Source organism: Panthera onca, chromosome C2, assembly GCF_046562875.1.
Source record: "Panthera onca isolate mPanOnc1 chromosome C2, mPanOnc1 haplotype 2, whole genome shotgun sequence".
NCBI lineage: Eukaryota > Metazoa > Chordata > Mammalia > Carnivora > Felidae > Panthera > Panthera onca.
This window is the reverse complement of record NC_138347.1, coordinates 17,976,145-17,998,897: the sequence shown is the minus strand read 5'-3', so window position 1 is coordinate 17,998,897 and position 22,753 is coordinate 17,976,145. Positions and strand designations below refer to the sequence as shown.

The window sequence follows — 22,753 nt, the reverse complement described above, 5'->3', positions numbered from 1 at the left end:
CAACCCTACCAGAGAAATATAGTAGTCATCCTGGATGAAAAATACTGGGGCTTTTTGGCTAAAATATTGTTTGTTCTTTTCAGAGATATTCCAGACAGCTTTTCAGCAGCTGTTTAACTCCACTCTGAAAAGTTTCCCATTTTAAGGGACCAATCATCAGCTCACTTCTGTTGAGATATTTAATACTTATATTTCCATTGGATTCTATACCACTTAAAATCACTACTGTTTATGAGAACACAACTTCCTTTCTGGAAGTCCAACAAAACAGCTTGAATTCAGTAACCAGCATTATCATGGTCAATTACATAGCATTCAATTTCCTTTTAGCAAGCCAAAGGGCAGTTTATGCTTAGAATGAACACATCTGTCCACACCTATATAAATATTATAGATTACATTAAAAAAAATCCATGACTGGGGAAAAAAGCCAACTAGATCTCTAGAAAAGACCCAGATGAATGTAAGGACATATTTTCATTGCCTGCATTTGGTAATTTAGTTTCTTGTTTCAGGTTCTCATACAAAGACTTATCAACACTTTTCCCATTGATGACTGGCTGAGTTACAGTTGGCCAGTGGATCATTTCCAGAATCTTAAGAGTTGCTGGGCGATCCTTGTTACATCAGACAGTTGAACTCCTCCTCTAGCAGCAGGAGCAGGAAGGACCAGCCTAAGTCCAACTGCACATGATCTTCTCCAGAAAATCTCCTAACAGGAAAAATCATGGCAGTGATAACAACCTGGAAGCTGTACATTCATGTCCTGTAAGCTAACTTTGTCCACCCTTGGCCAAAAGAGGGTACTGAGAAGACAAAAGTAGCTCTGATGGCTGTCGGCTGAGCTGGCCTGGCTCTAACAGCTGGGCCATGGTATTCTGCTGGACAGAAAGAATGTCACAGAACAAGTCAGACAAGCCCACTCTGTGACTGTGATGGGGCAAAACAAAAACAAGGCCAGTTGTTTTTATGGAATTTTATGGAATCGTGTCTGGTGGAGCACAGCCACAATCAAGAACACCGTCCACATCACAAAAGGGTGAGACACCCCCCTCCTTTTGCTGCATGAGTGATTGGTGTTTCTTCAGCAATTATAACTTTACCCTACTTCACTCTCCTGCCTTTAGATGAAAAATTATTGAGATACCTTAGAATTGCCCCTACTTTCTGACAACACTTAATTCAGAGTCAAACTATGCTTTCTTGAACCTTCTCCAAAATTATGAAACATAAACCCTCAATGCCACAACACCCCCCAGCACTCTTTCACGTACATGCTCCATGGTTCACCATGGTGTTCTGGTATTCTCCTTGATAGCAACCAGCCGATAAACCCAGCTTTGTTTGACTACAGGTGTGCTTTTGGTGGGCTACAGCTAGAGGGTGCTGATAGTTCTGCTCAGCTTTTAATTTTGATTTTATCTTTATTTGTATGGCTATTGTTAAAAGTTGGGCTCCTCACGGAAATGGAAATGCAGGAGCTGTGTTGATTTTGTTCACACTGTGTTCACAAAGCCTGTACAAAGCCTGGTGTTTTGTAGTCTCTTAATAAATACTTGTTGAAAGAATGGAGAAGAAAGGAAATCTGAGAATAGAAAAAATCAATATATTTGACTTGAAAAAGTTGAAAAAAAAAAGGATTCTATTTACTTTGTAAAACTACATAAGCAAATTTCACCAAGTATGACAAGCCTAGAATCAATAGCCTTATTTTCTTAAGACTACCTTAAAAACAGCCACTCTACAATGGGATATTATTTGGCCATAAAAAGGAATGAAGGGCTGATATGCACTATAGCATGAATGAAGCTTCGGATTGAATTTAGATACTTATATTCATGTAATTCACCTATTTAAATAGTTGAGGGCATTGTATTAGTATAAGTATCTAAATTTCATCTCAATAAGGCTGTTACCAAAAAAAAAAAAAAATGACCATCAATAGAGATTTTATACCTATTAGAGATGATACTCTTGAGGTTTTTCATGACATGGAAACACACTATTAACATTTTCCTGTGCAAAATGGCAAGACGCAGAAATACACATTGTTTTGTAAAATATATTTATACACACAGAGAGAATAAAAGGAAATGCCCTAGAAGACTGATGCTATTTATATCTGCACTCCAAGAGATTTTCATTTTCCACTGCACGGTTTTGATATTTTCCAAATATTCCACAATGAGAAGATATGACTTATAATCAGAACAATATTACAGAAATATTTGGCTGGAATCCTGTGATTTTTGTCTTGACGCAACTCTATTGCAAAATAGAAAAAAAAAGGTTTGGTTTCTCTCAAGGTAGCCATTCCTCACAGAGGACACAAGAAATGTATATACATGAAAATGGTGTCTTTTTTTTTTTGACACATCATGATCACTTTCTCAAGAAAATGGGCTTCCAGGAATTAATACTTTCTGATGGCATTTGGTGATGGCAATTGGGTCAAAATTGCCTAGAGAGTCAAGGGCAAAATTCTGATTTTTCACAACTCGTCGTAAAAATAGTATGCCCTAAAGAAGGCAGTATTAAATGCTTGATGTTCACTGATGACTTTCCAGAAATGAAAAACCCTGATCTTAAAAAGCCAAATTCTTCTTTAAAACAGAGGTTAAGAAAGTCTCAAGCGGTATAGAAAAATGCTAAATGTAAAATACATAGAACTTTTATAGAGAAAAGTTTGCAAATCACAATGAAATGTACAGAAGGAAGGGAAGATAAATTTATTAAAGAGATGAAGCTGGAGAAAATGGGAGGTCTATTGTGAGAAGGAATATGAAAGAGGAGAAAGAAATTTGGTAGATAATTTGTGACGTAGCATTATATTACAGGAAGCAATGCTACTTATGTACTCATTCAGAAATACCCATGGGGGGTGTCTGGGTGGCTCAGTGGGTTAAGCTCCAACTTCGGCTCAGGTCATGATCTCGTGGTTCGTGGGTTCAAGCCACAGTTCAAGCTGTGCTGACAGCTCAGAGCCTGGAGCCTGCTTCGGATTCTGTGTCTCCCTCTCTCCCTGCCCCTCCCCCGCTCACACTCTGTCTCTCTCTCTCTCTCTTTCTCTCAAAAAGAAATAAACCTTTAAAAAAGATAAGAAATGCACATAAGACACAAGCATCACAGTCTCTGTCCTCAAGAAGCTTCATACTAGTTGGGGATACCGAAGAAAGACAGATTCAAAAATACATACAGATGTTTCTGGAACAGTATGTGTCAATAGCAAATTCACATTAGGACTCTGAACAGACATCAAGAATGCACAGAAGAGAGAAGGAAGTAGCCTTGCCATTCGGCTCCTGCAAATCAGGTAGTCAGAATACGAGTGTATCCTGTACATAAAGCACATAAAGTCCCCTCGGAACCCAGAAATAGATTTTATTCTCTTCTGAGAATAATTGGAAATGACCCAGCTGCCTGAATTCCTTGCTTCTTTTTTCAGAAGTAGTTTTTTTATGTTTATTTATTTTTGAGAGAGGGAGAGAGGGAGCAGTGAAGGGGCAGAGAGAGAGAGAGAGAGAGGAAGACACGGAATCCGAAGCAGGCTCCAGGCTCTGAGCCGTCAGCAGAGAGCCCAGTGTGGGGCTCGAACTCATGAACCGTGAGATCATGACCTGAGCCGAAGTCTGACACTTAACTGACTGAGCCACCCAGGTGCCCCTCAGAAGCATTCTTAAGTACCTCTCCCTGTCTATTCAGCTCTGCTTCTGTTTCCCAAAAACTTAGTTTTATCCTGATTTTTAATTCTGCCTAGAATCTCAGTTTCGTCGATGCTATGGGTTGAATGTTGGTGCTCCCCTAAAATTCGTATGTTAGAACCCTAACCATTAGTGTGATGACATTTGGACATGGGGCTTTAGGGAGGTGGTTGGGGTTAGAATGGGTCAGGAGAGTGGGGGCTTCACGATGGGATTAGCGCCCTTTTAAGAGACCCTGGAGAGCTTGCTTGATCCCTCTCTCGCTGCCACGTGAGGACACAGCCAGAAGGTGGCAGTCTGCAAGCCAGGATGAGAGCCTTCACCAGAACGCAGCCATGCTGGTACTGTGACTTCCAGCTTCCAGAACTGTGAGAAATAACCTTCTGCGGTTTAAGACACCTAGTGTATGTTATTTTGTTATGGCAGCCCAAACTGACTTTCCCCGTTATCCCTTAAAGAACTTACATTGTAAGACATTTTATTTTATTATTTTATTCAAAAAAAAATTTTTTTTAAATGTTTATTTTTGAGAGTGAGAGAGACAGAAGGTGAGTGGGGGAGGGACAGAGACAGAGGGAGACACAGAATCTGAAGCAGGCTCCCAGCTCCGAGCTGTCAGTGCAGAGCCGGACGCGGGGCTCGGACTCATGAAACTATGAGATCATGACCTGAGCCAAAGTCGGACACTTAACTGACTGAGCCACCCAGGTGCCCCTCCTATATAAATTTTCTATTCTAATTGCGTGACACCAGTTTTAAATTAATTGATCTTTTGATTCTCTCAAAATAGAGATAAGGAAAAGTAGTTTCCTGTATGCTGTCTGCTTGTTTTCATTACGATAAAATAGGAATGACCCAAAGAAACAATGGCTTTGCTAGTTTTTCATTTCCGAAACGTTAATTAACATCACTTTTGAAAAATCTGTCTTGGAAAGACATTTCTTCGCATATTGAACTGTACTCATTTAAGTAGTCAGTATAAATCACTCTTTCCATATGATTTATTGGCTCAGGCTTCATAAAACTGCCTTTTATAGTAAATTAGCTCGGCGGGCACATGGGGAGATCACGTTCATAGAAACTGATTCTTATTCTGTTGTATTACTGACGTTTTTCAGCTGTACTAATGTGCTTCTGGCAACGGATGCTGCGAACCTTTTCCTTGGGAAGCCACGTTTGTCGTGCTCCGTGGTGAGGAACTTCAAGTCCTGACCCAAGCATGCCTGCAGGAGCTGGAGGAGATATAATTTACTTCCTAAGAAGCTGGCTATACCCGTCAGAACGCTGGCAGTCCACCTGTCCTGGCATTTCACACAGTGCTTGTTTTCCAAACCCAAGAAACATAAACTGCTGTCTCTAATTAACAGCAGAGCATCCCTCTTGTCCAAGTCCTGAAATGATCCTGCTGCTCGATCTGGCATAAAGCTTCTAGCAGAGTCCTGGTGGCAGGAAAAGACATTTCTAGAAGATAATTTAGGAGACAAGCTGTATGCCCACTTTTCTAAGCACTTTAAGTGAATCTTTTGGATCCGAATATCGTATTACGGCTGCATATTTCAGTCACGGTGTCTGAGCGTCTAACAGATCTCCCTTCACTGGACTGCATTCTGATGTGCAGCCGTGGGCTTCTTAGAAAAGCCAGGAACTCTTAGCTCACTGTAAAAGCTGACAGAATTTTATGATAGGTCACAATTTCCTGTTCACTTTGGATTCCAAGGTGTGTAGTTTAGGACTTGTCTTGATGCTAAGCTAAGGCATGGTATATTTGCTTTTCTCTTTTCAATTCTGTTTTGCTCCTTTTCTGCGTCGTTATTTTTATTGTGTTACCCTTCCTCAATGACTCTTTTCAAATCCTTTTTGTTTTTTTGCCTTTATAATGGGAAAGTAGAAATACGTGATGAATAATTTGGGTTTTAAAATTCATGTTGAAAATCGGAACTGTATAAAGTGAAATTGATCTGATATCTCCTAAAGGTTCAATCCCACACATACCTCTCAGGAAAGAGAGAAATCATCACCTGTCTAAGCTGGCAGTAAAATGTGGGCCATCCCAAGCCTCTACACGGACAGTGAAACGGGCATTACCAAACGCTGAGAATCTTGCTGAAAAGAGACAAAAAATGATTACGACCTCCTTCTCCCTCTCAAAAGCATGTAACACTTCATGAAATCTAAAGGCAGTTATAACTGTCCAGTCACTGGAAACACAAAGGCTTATGAGGTTGCACTCAATTGTACACAACGCTTTATCATACACCTTGAAACTATTTCTGTGGACTTGTGGGTAGGACATGGAAAATTCTGGCTTGTTCTTTTATCTAAACTTTCCATACTAGGATAGATCAAAAATTGCTAGGCTCACGTATTGTTTTCAGTATTATTAAATTTCAATGCATTTTACATATTTACTTCCCGAGAAAAGAAAAAAAGAATGGCAACTTTGGCTTCATACAAAGAGAAAAGGGGGGAATTGGGCTAGGACAAATTTGTAAATATAGACTAGTTCCTTTTTTTAATTTTTTTAATTTTTTCCTAGGACAGGTCAGAATAGTTTTTCCCGAATTCAGGGCCTCGCAACATGGGGTTTCCCCCATATTGACATTTTTTTCATTAGGAATGAGATTTGTAGAGTACCCAATATAAGGCCAAAGACATGAGACTACCCAGAAGACCACAGGCTGATGTAACCAAGAGTCATACCCTGAACTTTTTCTCAGCTTGACATCTCTATTCTGCCCTTTTCTTATGTTATCTCTGAACGCTTACTCTCTGATGAATCCTACAGATGAATGTTGAGCCCTCTCACCACAGGAGCTAGTTGCCAGGGGGTGAGATTTTTTTAAATAGAAAGACAGAGATTTTCTTTATAAAATTTTCTTTATAATCATCGCAGGCCTTGATGCTAGCCGTTTGGATTTCTTTTAAAATGTAATCAGTAGGGCTCAAGGCTATTTTTAATTTTAGTTAGAAAAATTAATGTGCCATTTCTAGCTCCCAATTATTGTGCATTAAATTGAGATACAAGGCACTAAATTTTGAGCCACGTCTGAATTTAATTTAATTAACTTTTTTTTTCTTTTGGTGACAATTCGGATGCATTCCCAATAATACCCTCAACATGAAAAGAGAAAGTGGGTGGAAATAAAAGTTAGGAATTGTGTTTTTCCCTGGCCCTGGGGCTTGTCGCCATTGAATAAGCCTGAGAGCTTGCAGAAAGTTCTTGCTTAGAAGTGGACCTTTTTGTGACCTCCCTGACATAATGATTCTACCTTATCCGGAAAGTTTATCTTCTTCCACCGAGCAATTTCAGGAGCATGTAGAATGTTAAAAGAATAAGTGGGCAGTTTCCTAGCCAGTCACACTCAGATATTGGACATAATGAGAAGACATCAGACAATTAGGCAATATGTAGCAAGACATTTTACACAGAACGGTCCCGTTTCTAGAAATTTATTTAAAAATGATACATGAGAGACAGAATTGTAGAACAGTGACATTGCAAACAATGTCACTGTGCAATGATAAAGAATAAGTACATGCATCTTCTGGGGGAACTTCGTTCCCCACTTTACCTGAATCCCATGTTCTCTTTCTTTGCTTCACTCTTGTTTTGCTGGATCCGATCTTCTAATAGCTTCTTGTAAAAGGATGCAGAGAAAGGATGCAAAGAAAGTTATTTCAAAAAAATATTTTGTGCTTCTGAAAATGACTTTAATCTATACTTTCACTGAGTACTGTCGCTGGATATTGATTCAGTTTGAAAGACATTTTCTGTTGACTTCTAGCTGCCAACGTTGCCTTTGAAAAGTCCTATGCCATTATAATTTCTCATCCTTTGCATAACTTATGTCAATGTTCTGAAATTTCAGTCATATGGCATCATGGGATTACTCTTTAATTTATTGCATTTGGTTTTTTTGATGACCCTTTTAAAATCTAGAGTTCAACGTCCTTTGGTTTTGAAGAGTTTTGTCATATTGTTTTCCAATATCTTTCCCCCACTTTCTCCCTGTCTCGAAAGAGACATTTGACTTCCTGGACTGATCATCTAATTGTCTTAATTTTTCTTTATAAGTTTGCATCTCTTTTTTTCTTTCTATCTTTCTTTCTTTCTTTCTTTCTTTCTTTCTTTCTTTCTTTCTTTTTTAAGGTTTATTTATTTTTGTGAGAGAGAGAGAGAGAGAGAAAGAGAAGGAGGGGCAGAGAGAGAGGAGGAGACACAGAATCTGAAACTGGCTTCAGGCTCTGAGCTGTCACCACAGAGCCCGACGAGGGGCTCCCACTCATGAAATGAGACATCGTGACCTAGGCTGAAGTCAGGTGCTTAACCAACTGAGCCACCCAGGCACCCCTACATTTCTTTCTATGCATGTTTTATCTTATGAGAGATTTCCTTTATTAGTCAATTACTATTTTTGTTTTATTTTTGCCATCACATTCTTTGAATTTCCATGAACTCTTTCTTTCTTTAAATCTTGCTTTTATACTATTCCATGTATTCCATATTAAGGTACTTCTATTCTCCTTATCTCTAAATGTCTTTCCTACTTTTATTTGTCTTTTACGGCTATAAAGTTTCTTAGTATATATGGGATAATAAAAAAGAACAACACCCGAAGCTGATATGATGTTGTACGTCAATTATACTGCAGTAAAAAAGAAAATGAAAGAAGAACTTTTGCTGTGGTTACCATTGCTGATCTTTTTACTATTGCTATATTTGGGATCTGCTAATTTCTGCTCCCTCCATTTATCTTTCTTTTGGTTTGTGTTTCCTGTTCTTTTTCTAATATTTAAGAGGGATGCTTAGCTTATTAATTTTCAGCCACTTGATGAAAAGTTATGCTCCTGGTGAAATGCAATAATAAAGAAACCTCAAACTGACTTTAAATATGATCATTTCAATAAATAAATGCAGAGGAAATGTTCGATAAAATTCAGTATCAATACCTGTATCAAAAATAAAACAAAATGACATCATAAATATCCTTAACCTCAAAAACCTATGATATGTAATTTTGGGAACATCATAGTTAATGGTGAAATCTTGAAAGTATTCCCTTCACATCAACAGCAGAACAACAAGAGTGACAACTGGCATTTCTATTCAACACCGTTCTAGACAACACAGCACAACAACAAAAACAACAAATGCCAATGATAACAGGATAAAAAGATATGAAGTTATTCATAGTCCATTCCTGATATCTAAATAAATTGCACATGAATCAACTATTTAAATACTTGAATGAAAATGTAAATTTCTGAAAAACTTATGAGATCATTTCTTTATGATCTCAAGAGTGAAAGAGTTTTTTTTTAAACTAAGCCTTTAAATCCAATGACGACAAATACATTAATAACTTCAACCACATTAAAATGAAAATCTTCTGTATGGTGCACACACACACACACACACACACACATTAATTAAAACTGACCCAGAATTTTTGCCTCTAGGAGTCTATTCTGTGGATATGGCTCTACTCTCCAAATGACATTATGTCATTGTTTGTAATAGTAACATCTTGGAAATGTGCATCAAAATGGAATTATAATTATTATTATTAAAAACAATGAGAATACTCCCTGATAACATTATATGTAAGGTATACTCCTAAGTGTATAAACCAAGATGCAGAACAGTAGATAGATAGATAGATAGATAGATAGATAGATAGATAGATATCTCAAGCCATTTTTTGTACAAGAAAAGGAAAACCTAAGAACAAATATGTTGTGTTCCTTTATAACTGCATAAAGAAACATTGAAAGAACACACAAGAAAATAATAAAAGTAGCTATCGATACAAGGTGGAAGTGAACAAGCCGGGGAAAACACTTCCTAAATTTGAACAATTAGCAAACTGGGAAGACACGCTTTACCAACTATGAAGGCTTATTTTAAAGCTATAGTTATAAATACAGTGAAGTCATAGAACAGAGATAGACATATTGACCAATAGAACAAACAAGGAATTCAGAGAGAGATTTGACGTTTGATAATGGTGGTATGGCAGGAAATGTTCAGGTTCACCATGTTTCTATGTGCTTCCCCACATTTCTCATAGTCTGTCACTTAGGCTGAAGCCATGTGACTAGTTCTAATCAATAGGCCATAAATAAAAGTGATGTGTGTCACTTCCATGTCCAGGTAGTTATCAAAAAAGACAGATGAGAGGCCACTAAGGTATGGCAACATTCAGCTTCTTGTTCTAGGTAGAAGGTATGAAGATTTTGTTTGATCATTTTTCCCTATAATGTACATGTACTATTTCATATATGCTTTTGTATTAGAGTTCTCCAGAAACAGACCAATAGGAGGTATATGTGTATATATGTGTATATATGTGTGTGTGTGTGTGTGTGTGTGTGTGTGTGTGTGTGTGTATAGCCTCATAATATACATTTAATATAAGGGATTGGCTTACAGGAGTATGACGTTTGAGAAATCCAAGATCTGCAGTCAGCAAGCTGGAGACCCAGGAGAGGTGACGGCATAAGTTCTAATTGTGTCTGACTCAGAAAGCAGGGCAAGACCCATGTCCCTGCTCAAAAGTCAGGCAGAGAAAGCGAATTCTCCCTCAGTCTGTTTTGTCCTATTCAGGCCTTCAGAGGATTGAATGAGACCCATTCACATCGGAGAGGGAGATTGGTTTTACTCAGTCTTCTTAGTCAAATGTTAATCTCATCCAGAAATGCCCTCACAGACACTCAGGATAATGCTTGACCAAATATCTGGGCACCCTGTGGCCTAGATAAGTTGACACATAAAATTCTCCACCACAAGTCATAGGCTTTCATACACAAGCTTCATACGCATCTCCTTAAACCATACTCGGTCTCCAAATGAACACAGTAACAAAATCATAATTCTGCTGCGATGATACAAATAGCTTCTGTGCAAACCCAAATTCAGGGTCTTTCCCAGAAGAGAAGGTAACATCCTTGAGTAAGGTTTACTCCTTGATATCCTGTAACTTAAATGCTAGGATGTAAAATTAACAAGACACCTATCACTACATTTTATATTATATGATGAGGGGATAAAAGGGGGAAGAAAACAAAAATATTGGTTAATATATGTGTTAGTTCAGGCTGCTATAACAAAGTACCACAGATTGAGTGACTTACAAACCACAGATATTTATTTGTCACAGTTTTTGGAGCCTGGAATTCTGAGATCAGGGTGCCCGCATGGTCAGGTTTGGTGAGAGCTCTCTTCTGGACGGCAGACTGCTGATTTCTTGTATTCTCAAGTGATAGGAAGAGAGATAGCTGGATCTCTGGCTTCTTCTAAGGACGTAAATCCCATTCATGAGTGTCTCATCCGCATGACCTAATTACCTCCCACAGGCTGCATCTTCAAATACAGTGGGGATTCAAGTTCCAGCGTATGAATTTTTGGAAGAAGGGACACACAGCACACACACACACACACACACACACACACACACACGCACACGCATGCACGTACAAACATACAAGAAAATAATGAGGAAATACTCATGACAGTTGCAGTACTCATTCTGTGTGGTAGTAGCTGCCATTTGTAACTATCTTCTATCCAGTCTGTATTCCCTTTGCCTTCAGCAAGCAGCTCAGCTGGTCAGAGTTCTTCACCTGGTGATTGAAACCATCATTTCTGAAAGGTCTCCATCATTAGTGGTTCTGCCTGTAGTAGTTGTTGTGGTTTCCCGTTGACGTGGTAACACTAAACCCTAAAGGATCTCCTGTGTTCCTGACCTTACCTTCATTGTGAGGCAGCACTTCAATTTCCCCTGAAGAGTCAGAATCAGTCACCCCAGCTGGGACTGTAACTCTCTTCTTTGCCTGTTGATTCAGACGCATGAGGAACCCAAAGGGGCCAGATGTTGGTCCTCACTTCCCGTTCGATGGGATCATTGCTGTGTCTCCTGGTGGAGGCATCCCTTACTTAGTACTTACTAAGGCACCCCTTACTAAGTACCAGGTCAGCAGGGCGTAGAGTCAGGAGAACAAGAAGCAGAAGTGTTGCTATTGGATCACTAGGGGCAATCCTGAGGGGTGCCACTCTTGTTTCCACCCCTAGATTCCTGGACCTATGAATCTTGGCTATGGGAGAACGAGCACCTTTTTGGTTGTGGGAGGGGTCAGCTTCAACAACTTATCCTTTACCTCAGAAGGGATATGCCCACATGCTCACACTCTTTACCATTGGAAATAAAGTCGTTACAATCTTTGAATCTAATTAGATAGAGATTCTACTCCAGGAACCTCCAGATGAACTCAGAATATCATTATTGATATTCTATTCCTCCAGAACTATACTCAGTACCTCTGTCCGTGTTAGGATTCTCCAGAGAAACAGAACCAATAGGCGATTCCTAGGCGGATCCCTACCTCTATCTCTAACTCTTCCTATATGAGGAGATTTATTGTACGGAATTGACTCATGTAACTGTGAAGGCAGAGAAGTCCCCACATCTGCAGTTGGCAAGCTGGAGATCCAGGACAGCCAATGGTCTAGTTCCAGTCTGAGTACAAAGGCCTGAGAACCAAGAGAGCCAATGGTGTAAATTCCAGTTTCAGTGTGAGTTGAGTCCAAGGGCAGAAGACCAATGTCCCAGCTCGAAGAAAATCAAGCAGAGGGTGAATTCTTCCTTACACAGTCCTTTTTTTTTTTTTTTTTTTTTTCTATTTAGACCTTCAAAGGATTGAATATGTTCCTCCCATATTGGAGGGGGGGTGCCATCTGTTTTACCTAGTCTTACAATTCAAATGTTAATCTCATCAAGAAACACCCGCACAGGGGCACCTGGGTGGCTCAGTCGGTTAAGTGTCCAGCTTTGGCTCAGGTCATGATCTCTCAGTTCGTGGGTTGGAGCCCCACATTGGGCTCTATGCTGACAGCTCAGAGCCTGGAGCCTGCTTCAGATTCTGTGTCTCCCTCGTTCTCTCTGCTCCTTCCCCATTCGTGCTCTCTCTCTCTCTCCCAAAAATAAATAAACATTAAAAAAAAAAAAGAAACACCCCCACAGACCCACTCAGAACAATGTCTAACCAAATATCTGGCCATCTCGTGGCCCAGGAAAGTTGACACATAAAATGAGCCATTATAGCTTTTTCATAGGTTTGCTATTTTTTCCACAATTCCTTGTGAATTACACAAATTAGAATGGGTGAAGGATGATTCCTCCCAAATATTCTAGGCAAAGAAAATATTATCAATTAATGCTGTTGGCATGTTATATCACAAATTATTAGTTGGTACATAAAAGATTTTTACAACAATGTTTTTATTACAGATTTAATCTTTTTACAACACGAAATGATTTATTTCCTTTATTCCTTTAGTGATTTTTAACTTAAAGTATTTTGTCTGATATTACAATTTCCACTTGTGTTTTCCTTTGTTAGTATTTTCCTGATATTTTGTTTTTTATTTTATTTCTGAATGATGTGTGTAATTTTTAATAAGTGTTGCTTTTAAAAGCACTTAGTTTAGGGGCGCCTGGGTGGCGCAGTCGGTTAAGCGTCCGACTTCAGCCAGGTCACGATCTCGCGGTCCGTGAGTTCGAGCCCCGCGTCAGGCTCTGGGCTGATGGCTCGGAGCCTGGAGCCTGTTTCCGATTCTGTGTCTCCCTCTCTCTCTGCCCCTCCCCCGTTCATGCTCTGTCTCTCTCTGTCCCAAAAATAAATAAAAAACGTTGAAAAAAAAAATTAAAAAAAAAAAATAAAAGCACTTAGTTTAATTATCAAATTTTACTCCTCTTAAGGGGCAATATATTTCACAGTCGAAATTTACTATCAAAACAGTATGGTTGGTTTTATATCTGCCATTTTGTCTTATACTTCCTTGTTTTATTTATTTTGCTTTATACTTTATTTTGTTTTATTTGTTCTTGTTTCGGCCCATTTGCTTTTACTATAGAAACTCTCTTGTTTATTGTTATTTTATTTAGCAATTTAGAAGAGAGAGATGAGCAAACATCGGCCTGGTGAGAGACTTCAGGGCACTCGAACCTCAAGGTCTGGAGAAAATGAGGCGAGCCTGTAGCAGGTACGATTTGCTTCCAAACACAGCGGCTGGCTGCTTAATTCATGTCACAGGACAGCTGCAGCATGAGTTTAATTGTAGGTAGAAAAGACTCTATAAGCTTTTTATACTGAGTGGCATTAATACTCAGATCTTTAAAATTGCAAGCCACGTGATTTCAGCGTGCTGTGGAGTGGTCTGGCAATATGCTAGGATATTGTTAGGCCAGGCCTGGGTAGACACCTGTACCTTTGCTGCTCAAATTCTGGATTTGCATCAGCGACCAAAACGACTCACCTTTGATTCATGTGTCCTGTTTACAGCCCTAGTTACACCAGGCCGATGTTTGCTCATCAGAGCATTTGCTTCTTTGCTGAGTCCGAATCTTTCTATGAGTTTTAGCCTCTTTGGAAACAGTCGCTTCATTATTTTCTTTACATGCACACACACACACACACACACACACACACGTCTAGTTACAGCTCTAGGATGGACTTGGGATGGACTAATGCACCTGAGGTGTCAGGTTGGTCAGACCTACACAATTTCATGTAAAGGGACAGTAGAATCAGGCTGAAAATGTGTCCTGGAGAGAAAATGTGGAGCTGGTGACAAAGGTGGCCGGCATGGCATATTTCTACTCTTGGCCAAAAGAGAACAACAGATCAAACGTGACTCTGAGGGAGGTGCCGCAGGGTGCACAAAATGTGCACAAAATCACACGAAATTGGTAAATGTCCCACGAATTAATTTCAAGCTAGGAGAATTTTTTTTTCCTTCTGGGATATTAGTTCTCAGGTTTTGTATTCTTGACCAACTGGCATCCCACTATGGCTGAAGCCAGGATGGTCTTCTCCTTCCCCTTGACATTTTTTGTGGCTGCTCTGGTTTTTGACAACACTCAGCATGGAATCCTACAAATAATTTGGGCTAGGATGATAACTGAGGGGTTAGGGATGGCTTGTTCTCTAAACGTTGTTGGTGTGGAGTTAGCGCCGAGATGATGTTGTGTCTCTTATTAGATCATTAAATGCTTTATAAACAAGGCCCATGGGGTATGTGACATCAAATTAATCCAAGCTGTGAGACTCTAAAAGCGATTGCACGTATTCTGTTAAGAAGGAGCCAAGCTGCCGAGAGCATTTCGCCACCAGTCAGGCTAAAAGAACTGTTCTCCCTGACATTGAGGCACATGAGAGGATGATGATCAGTCTTTAAACTGAAAATTTTGAACTCCGATTTTTCACTTGTGAGACTACAAATATTTGATTTTGGATTTTAACATTCTTGTACTTTGGGAAGCGTGAGATTTAAATTTTTAAATGTCTGTTTCAGAGTTTGATAATGGAGGAGACTCTTCTCTTGGCATACGGTAGGGCGAGACTTTTTATCATTAGAGTCACTTTATAGGTGTTTTAGTATTGAGTTTTGCAAGGTCATTCACATTTATTCCAGACAGTTGCTTCTGGGTGACAGGAACATAAATCCCAACAGGTATAAGTTCACTGACTTGATCCTTTGCTGTAAAAAGAATCTTCATCAGGTGCATTGCTAGGTGAGCTGAGCCAACATCTTGATAAATGAGGCATTGACTTAGTCAACGGATGGTGGCAATGAAAGAAGTATAGTGAGTGGGGGAGGCAAATTCCCATCCAGAGTGAGTCTCTGTTAATGTGAGAACCAACTGAAGCTCCTTCCACAATGGAAAAGATCCAATGTAATCAGGCTTTACTGGTTAGCTGGCTGCCCCCAATTTGTTACGGTGCCCATTTTAATGTTTTCTTTTAACGTTTATTTATTTTTGAGACAGAGAGAGACAGAGCATGAACGGGGAGGGTCAGAGAGAGAGGGAGACACAGAATCTGAAACAGGCTCCAGGCTCTGAGCGGTCAGCACAGAGCCCGACGCGGGGCTCGAACTCATGGGCCGCGAGATCACGACCTGAGCCGAAGTCGGACGCTTACCCGACTGAGCCACCCGGGCGCCCCTGTTACAGTGCCCCTTTTAAAAATCAACATTGGTCTTTGCCATTGGACATTTGCGCAGTCGGACTGGTGGTAGTTAGATCTGCCTCAAGAAGGAGAAATTCATGGTGTTGGACCCATAACCTCTGGCTCTGGCATCTTTCCATTTTGTTCTCAAGCCCACCGAGCAGTTACTGGCTGGCTTAGAAAGGGACTGACGTACATTAGAGCAGATCACCTTGTATGACACTTCGCTGAGAAGATCCTATGCAGTCAGCCCCGTAGGGAGTGTTCACGTGAGACACAATTATTCTTCCTCCAGCCTCTTCTTAAAAGTCCACGTCTACCTACGTGGCAGAGGTCTTTGCGACAAATACAGTCATTCTTCCCTCCCAGTTCAAAGCTGCCATTCTCACAGGATGTTTGGCAAATGGGTCACCATAGCTCACATGAAACTATTTGCCTCCAACACCTAAAGAAGCATAAAAAGCCTCATGTCTCTTTCTTAGAGGAAAGAGCTACCCGGTAGAGTAAATTCTATTTCACATCGTATTGTGATCATTTTTATCTTCTCTGGCCCCCTGGACATTCTAAAAATTCACTGAAGCGACCGACTTCTGATTTGTGTGTGTGAAATTCTACGCTGCCTCACGTTTGTCCCACCGAAGAATCAAGGGCGCCTGCGATTTCTGGCTCACCTTCATCAGCGGAGTGAACCGGCCTATATACCCTGTGGGGTGATGAAACCATAGGTCCTTGAGAAGTAAACAGTCGCAGAGACTCAGAGAATGGGCGTAGTCCGAGCCAACGTAGGGAGGATGCACTGCTGCCACTGACAAATGAAAAAGAAATCGCTCTGGCGATCTTCACAGATGGTATGGGTAACAACGATTGCATAGTGGAAATTTGCAGTTGTGTTGACTCACTACAGTCAAGGGACAAAATCTGGGCGTCTATTGCCACTGAAGTCATCTAATTGCCTTTCAGGTAAATGCATGTTCATCATCCACGTTGCATCTCCCAACTGTGCATGCTATCCAGGCAAGTTAAATGAGGATGTATAGGAATTGCCACAACTTATCTCATGCAGTATTGTTTTCCTTTATTCATCTTGTGGGGAGGAACAGAATTCTGTGAGCTCTCCCACTATAATGGCTTTTGCTCCATGTTTTGGGGAGACAATGGGATCTAGGGATTTTGCTTTCAATGATGCATTTAGAATCTGTGTTCTTCATCCTGTGGATGCGATGGACAAATTAATGGAGTTTCTGGCCCCACTGTAATATAGATTTGGGTATACCTATAAACTCCAGTTCTAATTGGTGGGCTCATGATGGTGTCTGGGTCTGTAGAGATTGGCATTAGCTCAGGTCAAACAATCACCAAAAGGTATGGGTATTTCCCTTCACTGCTATATGTTCACCCTGATACATAATGGCTGGTCTCTTTGGGAAAGGCCAGAAGGAATATCAACACTACATACTTCTGGCAGTGTCACAGGAGCCTTGAAGATATCCGGATTCCTTTTTCATTCAAGGGTTTCTAGGTTTGTTTCTAGGTTTGGGCATTGGGTAATGAGCTGGGCCGTTCCATCATTACAGTTCAAATCTTATTCATTCAGTAGATATAGAGGTTTTATATTTTCAGTGACTTAGATAAAGTGGGACCTTAGGATACTTCCCATCCAATTTGGTCTTAAGAATCCATATTTATATTACCACTGGCGCAGATCCCTATGGTTAAAACATTGTGGCTACCACTTTGGTCTTGCTTAAAAGCAGGGAACAGCGGTCACCCTGTCTCTAATGGTTGCATATGGTCACATGACCTCTCTCGCTTCTAGACCAATTTCCACTGAACACCTAGACCCCACTTCAATGACAACATCCGCCACTGAGGTAGGCATTTATGGGCTCTGGCCATATACTTGCTGACCTCCGAGCTTGAAGGACAAAGTGTGCCAGGTTAGGATAAAATGAGTAGTCCCTCCATGATGGCTTTGAGAGGGTTAGAGTGACCATAGCCCAAGTTTATTTGCTTCATGGTGCATGAATGAGTCAGCACAGTTAAAGGCACAGACTAGGTGAGATCAGACACTCCGGTCACCTGAATTTTGGCAAAACTGAAGGAAGAAAGGCAGACTCACAGGCAAGTTCTGTTTCCAAAGGAATAGAACCAGTCCACGGGTGAATGTATAAACAAGCTGCAGTGTTGGACTTATCCAAGTTAATGAAAGTCAGCGAGTTACTGTGCAGATATGTACCCAGAGTTTTCGGATCACAGCAACCGAATAAGATCTATGTGTCTTATCAGCGAGGTAATCTGATGTTACTAGTTGGCAAGTTTGGCGTAGAGTGCAATGACCTAAGGCTTCAAAATACCTCAAGGAATTCTGTTGAGCCATGGCTCATAGAACAGTATTTCTCAAGGGTGGTGGTATACTTCTGCCCAATAGTGTCTTGTACAAGTCTCTACAGCACCACTTGGTCTAACCCCACCCTTTTGACATAGAGAGGATACACAATATTGTATCTTGTACTCTCCTGGTATTGACTTTCAGGATGGAGTCACTTTCTCAGGTACAAGAGGATGCATAAATAAAATGCTTGTTCAAGGAGTCATAGACTTCCAGAGAATAGCTATAGGTACACAGGGCTTATCTGATTCAGCCCTGTAATCAGAGGCTGATTCCAGGCACAGAGATGACAAAGTTTTCCCAGTCATCAGGTTGAATTCTGTACTGCCATACGTGAATTTTCCCCACTTTTTTGCTCCACGTTGTTGGGAAAACTAGTAAATATACAACCAAACACTGCTGTATGGGTTTTATGAATGTTATATTGACAACGATAACATTCTGGTTATATTTTCAGATCAGCAAAACTCATAAGAGAAATGCACTGGTTGTACCAATAGTAATGTGCTATGGGTCATATGAGACCAATAGTCATACCACGTTGCTAAACAGAATATGAAAACCGTTTCTAGTGGAGATGTGGATTCTTCAAATGCTAAATCATATCCTGCATATTTTCTGTGCTGTGTGACAATTTACCGCAGATTCAGCTGCTTAAAACAACACACATCTATCATCTCAGTTTCTGTGGGCCCGGAGTGCAAGTGTGGCTTCACCAGGTCCTCTCCCGGGCTGCAGTCAAGGTGTCGACTAGAACTGGGTTCTCCTCTGGAGGCTCAAGTAGGAAAGTCACTAAAGCTGTTGGCAAAACCAATTTTCTCGTGGCTGTTACACGCATAGCGGTTTGCTTCTTCAAAGTGAGCACAGAAGAGGGCGATGGTTAATTTCATGTTTCAACTTGGATAGTGTTTTTGGCTGACATTAACACTTAAAGCAGTGATCTTTGGATAGAGCAGATGGGCTTCCATAATGTGAGTGGGCTTTGTCCAATCAGACAAAGGCCTGAATAGAACAAGAAGACTGGCCTCCCCAGGCAAGGCGAAATTTTCCAGCAAACTGCCTTCTAACTTTATTTGCATCAGAAGCTTTCCTGGGTCTCCAGCCCGCTGGCCCACACTGCAGATTTGGCACTCGCCAGCCTCCATAATTGCACAAGGCAGTTCCTTATAATTTAGTAAGGATATTAAGTATTCAAATAGAAATAAAGATAATTTAATAATTTAATAAAAATATAAATATGTTTATATGTTTTTATATATATCAATGTTTTTCTCTGAGGAGTCCTGATTAATAAAAACTTCAGAGCTAGTCAGCTACCAAGATGGAATCTTACCAAATGTAAAATGTATGGTAAATAAGAGAGTGACCTCCCAGTGCCTTTACCATATTTCATTGACCGAGAAGCAAGTTCTAGGTCGCATCTACACTCTGGAAGAGGGGATTATACAAGGGTGTGAACATGAGACCACGGGGGATCTCTGAGGCCACCTTCAGGTCTGTCTGCCACATCCTTTATACTTTTAACCAAAAAACAGTATAGAACAATTAAACATTGGACACAGCGGCAGACATACTCTGGGCCCTCAGCTTAAGCTCAATGCACCTTGAGCATCTGTCAGCATGGCAAAGGAACCTCCAAAAGAGAGGAACCAAATCTGCCACCCCCAGCTGGGGTAACGTGGCTATTATTTATGAGAATGCAAGAATGGATAGTTGGGGATGTGGACAACGTAATGGGGAGATGGAATGACTCTCCTCACTGGAAAAGTGGGGAAGAAAGAAGCAGGAAGAGGGACCTACCTTTTCTGCTGGAAAGGATAGAGCCATCAGTACCCTCCTGCCTCAGAAAACAGAGATTCTAAGAGGCCAAAGGAGTTTCAGCTGCAGGTTAGGCAGGAGAGTGAAACCTACAGATTTTCCCAGGCTTTACGGATCATGGAATTTGACTCCTACACAGCCTCGGGCGCAAAAGAGTCTACCCCTGGGAATGCGGTTCCAGGACAGACCCAGGCTCTGCTATGATGTGGCCCATCTCAAGGCACCTCATCTGGGGCATCAAGGTCAAGACAGCCAGAACGGAAGGTGTTGACCTGGCATAAGGGGCAGCAAACCTGGTGTCACTGAGGGTGGTGGCAAAATTCCCATCACTGAGGAAAGAATGGGACTTAGAAGGAGAGCCTAACCATTCGTCCAGCACAAGGCCTTCCCCAGAAATTTGATATCGTTGCCAACAGAGGAACGATCGGTAAGCTCCTTATTATGCTTCTTCAGATTGATGGAAAATATGAAAATTTTATAATATGAATATAATCACATTCATATGTTATGGGGATTCAAGATAGAGTGTCAAGGTTTCCAGCATGTATTAAGTACGCAGTAAATATTATTTTTATTTCCAATTAATGAGAAGAAACATCCAAACTGGTATCTACTTGAAAACCTTTTTTGAGGTAGAGATCATTGATTTGGCTAAAATATTTTTAATTACCGTAGGATTTGGGAAAATTCAGATAGCTAAAGCAATCTGTACAGTTTTTTTTTTTACTCTAATCTAAGCTCTTTTCACTACCTTCGTAATTTGCATGTAGCTAGGAATTGACTGACAGATATGGCAAAACATATATAAACAAAGGCATTTGTTTACTCTTGTTCCTATTGGAGTGGGTAAGAGAGAGCGCGCTGGTGGGCTGGCCCACTAGAACTTGAATTAGGATAGGATCTTGGAAGACCAAATAGGCTGTGGACATTGACCTGAAGCTACCAATGAACAAGTATAATTCAGAATTGATTCTTATTATAAAAGATGAAGCAGAATAGTATCAAGGGATACTAATAAGTATGAGGTATAGAGGATGGCCAATAAAGGAGTCAGGAGCTAACTAGAACATAATCTAATGGAAAAACAGTAAAACCATCCAGGCAAAGCCATCTTCATGGGCGTGGGACCCATAGAGTCATAGGTGGCCTTACACTAATAAAGGTTTCTGTGCTTGGCTTAATGTTCTGCCACTGTCATCATGAACTTCTTAATAATTTTTCAATAAGGGGTCTCTTATTTTCACTTTGCACTGAACCCTCCAAATGTTGTAGCCAATTCTGCATCCAGGGCCCAGGCCTTTGATAAAGATGAGGGGTAAAAGATATAGTATCGTAGCAGGATGGCCTCAAGGACGGTTTGGAGTAAAGGACACAGCCACGTGGGCATCGATAATAGGTAAATGTGACAATTCATCTTGAGCGAACTGCTATTAAATATTCAGGGTCCAGAGTTTACCGACTGGAAAATTTTTGAAGTCAAAGATTTGTATTTGTATTTTGTGTTTTTTTTTTAATTGCTGTTACTGTTTAGATAGTTCTTTAAAAGATTTTTAATGATCCCCCTTCTCCCTGCCTGAAGTCGCTTGTGACTCTGTTTATTAGTCTCCCTATCACCTTGCCAGACTGATTAAATATTAAAGGGAAGAGCTGTGAGCATTTTAAGGGGAAATCAGTGACACACACACACACACACACACACACACACACACCGTGTTAATATCCAAAAAGAGAATTGTTATTTTCAATATCATATACAAGTAAAGTCTTAATAATATGCAACACGTCATTTTGTATAGATTTGTGCAATGTTTTGTGAAACCAAAATTGACGACTTAGGTTTGTTTTTAGAGATGGCTTCCAAAGACATTGGCATTGCCTATAAAAAGTAGTTTAAAACAGAATATAGGCAGCAAGAATAAAAACAAATGAAATAAGCAGTCTTATTTATTTATTCTTTTGCTATTAGACAGTTCCGGATGGCAATTCACAGTCACAAAATTTATTCTGAAAAATTGTAAATAAAGTCAACACTAGTTTTCTGAAAAGAGTTTTTTTTCCTGGGCTGTTCTCTCTCTCTCTCTCTCTGCCACACACACCTCACACACACAGAGGTGCACACACAGTCCCATCGCTTCACACACATACAATCATAGCTCATCTTTCTTCCCCCATCATCCCTATTTACTAGACTGAGCCAGCAATGGAAAAAATAATAGGAAAAAGTGGCCATGCAGAAAGAATCCATAAAGACAAATTTACGTTTTTCATTTGAGGTCAGGAGGTAGCATGAAACTCACTATATATTGTAGCCCATCCCCCAGGCGATGTTCTCTTGCGATCCCAGTGGATGGAGGTGGGTTGCTTGGAATGTAATATGTCACGATGCCCATTCTTACCTCTAATGATCCCACCCAGTGAGGTGACCTGAATTAGCCTTGTGGGACAGAACAAGGGTAGATTATGTATGTGCTCATATTTCATGCCTTGATAAGCATGAACTTAATGAGTTGCATTACCTCATCTAATTATTTTTTTTAAATCAACAAATAAATATTTTACCTATTACACTGTCTCGCAGAAGAGAGACAAAGGGTTCATTCAGACTAGATTAAAAGTCTACCACAACCACCAACACAAACGAAGGCAACATGTCCCAACCAGATATACAACAACAACAACAAAAAACACAGCAGCTATTCCAGCCAGAAAGATACAAAGGTAGCGCCCTGAATTCTCCAGAGAATATGTGGATGCTGTCCATGATCCCCCACCCTCTGGGGGATGAGCTTTCCGCAGCCAGGAAGGAGCAGCAGCCCTCAGAGTGCAGGTGTTTCTG

The 22,753-nt window shown here is 40.4% G+C and overlaps 1 long non-coding RNA gene across 1 annotated transcript; it reads left to right on the top strand.

The window, feature by feature from the left end:
• Positions 1-642: 642 nt before the first annotated feature.
• On the top strand, positions 643-5,484 carry LOC132682790 (uncharacterized). The gene is made up of 2 exons (XR_009611866.3): positions 643-1,039; positions 4,820-5,484. It is a non-coding gene; the product is annotated as an uncharacterized LOC132682790 (long non-coding RNA).
• Positions 5,485-22,753: the final 17,269 nt, after the last annotated feature.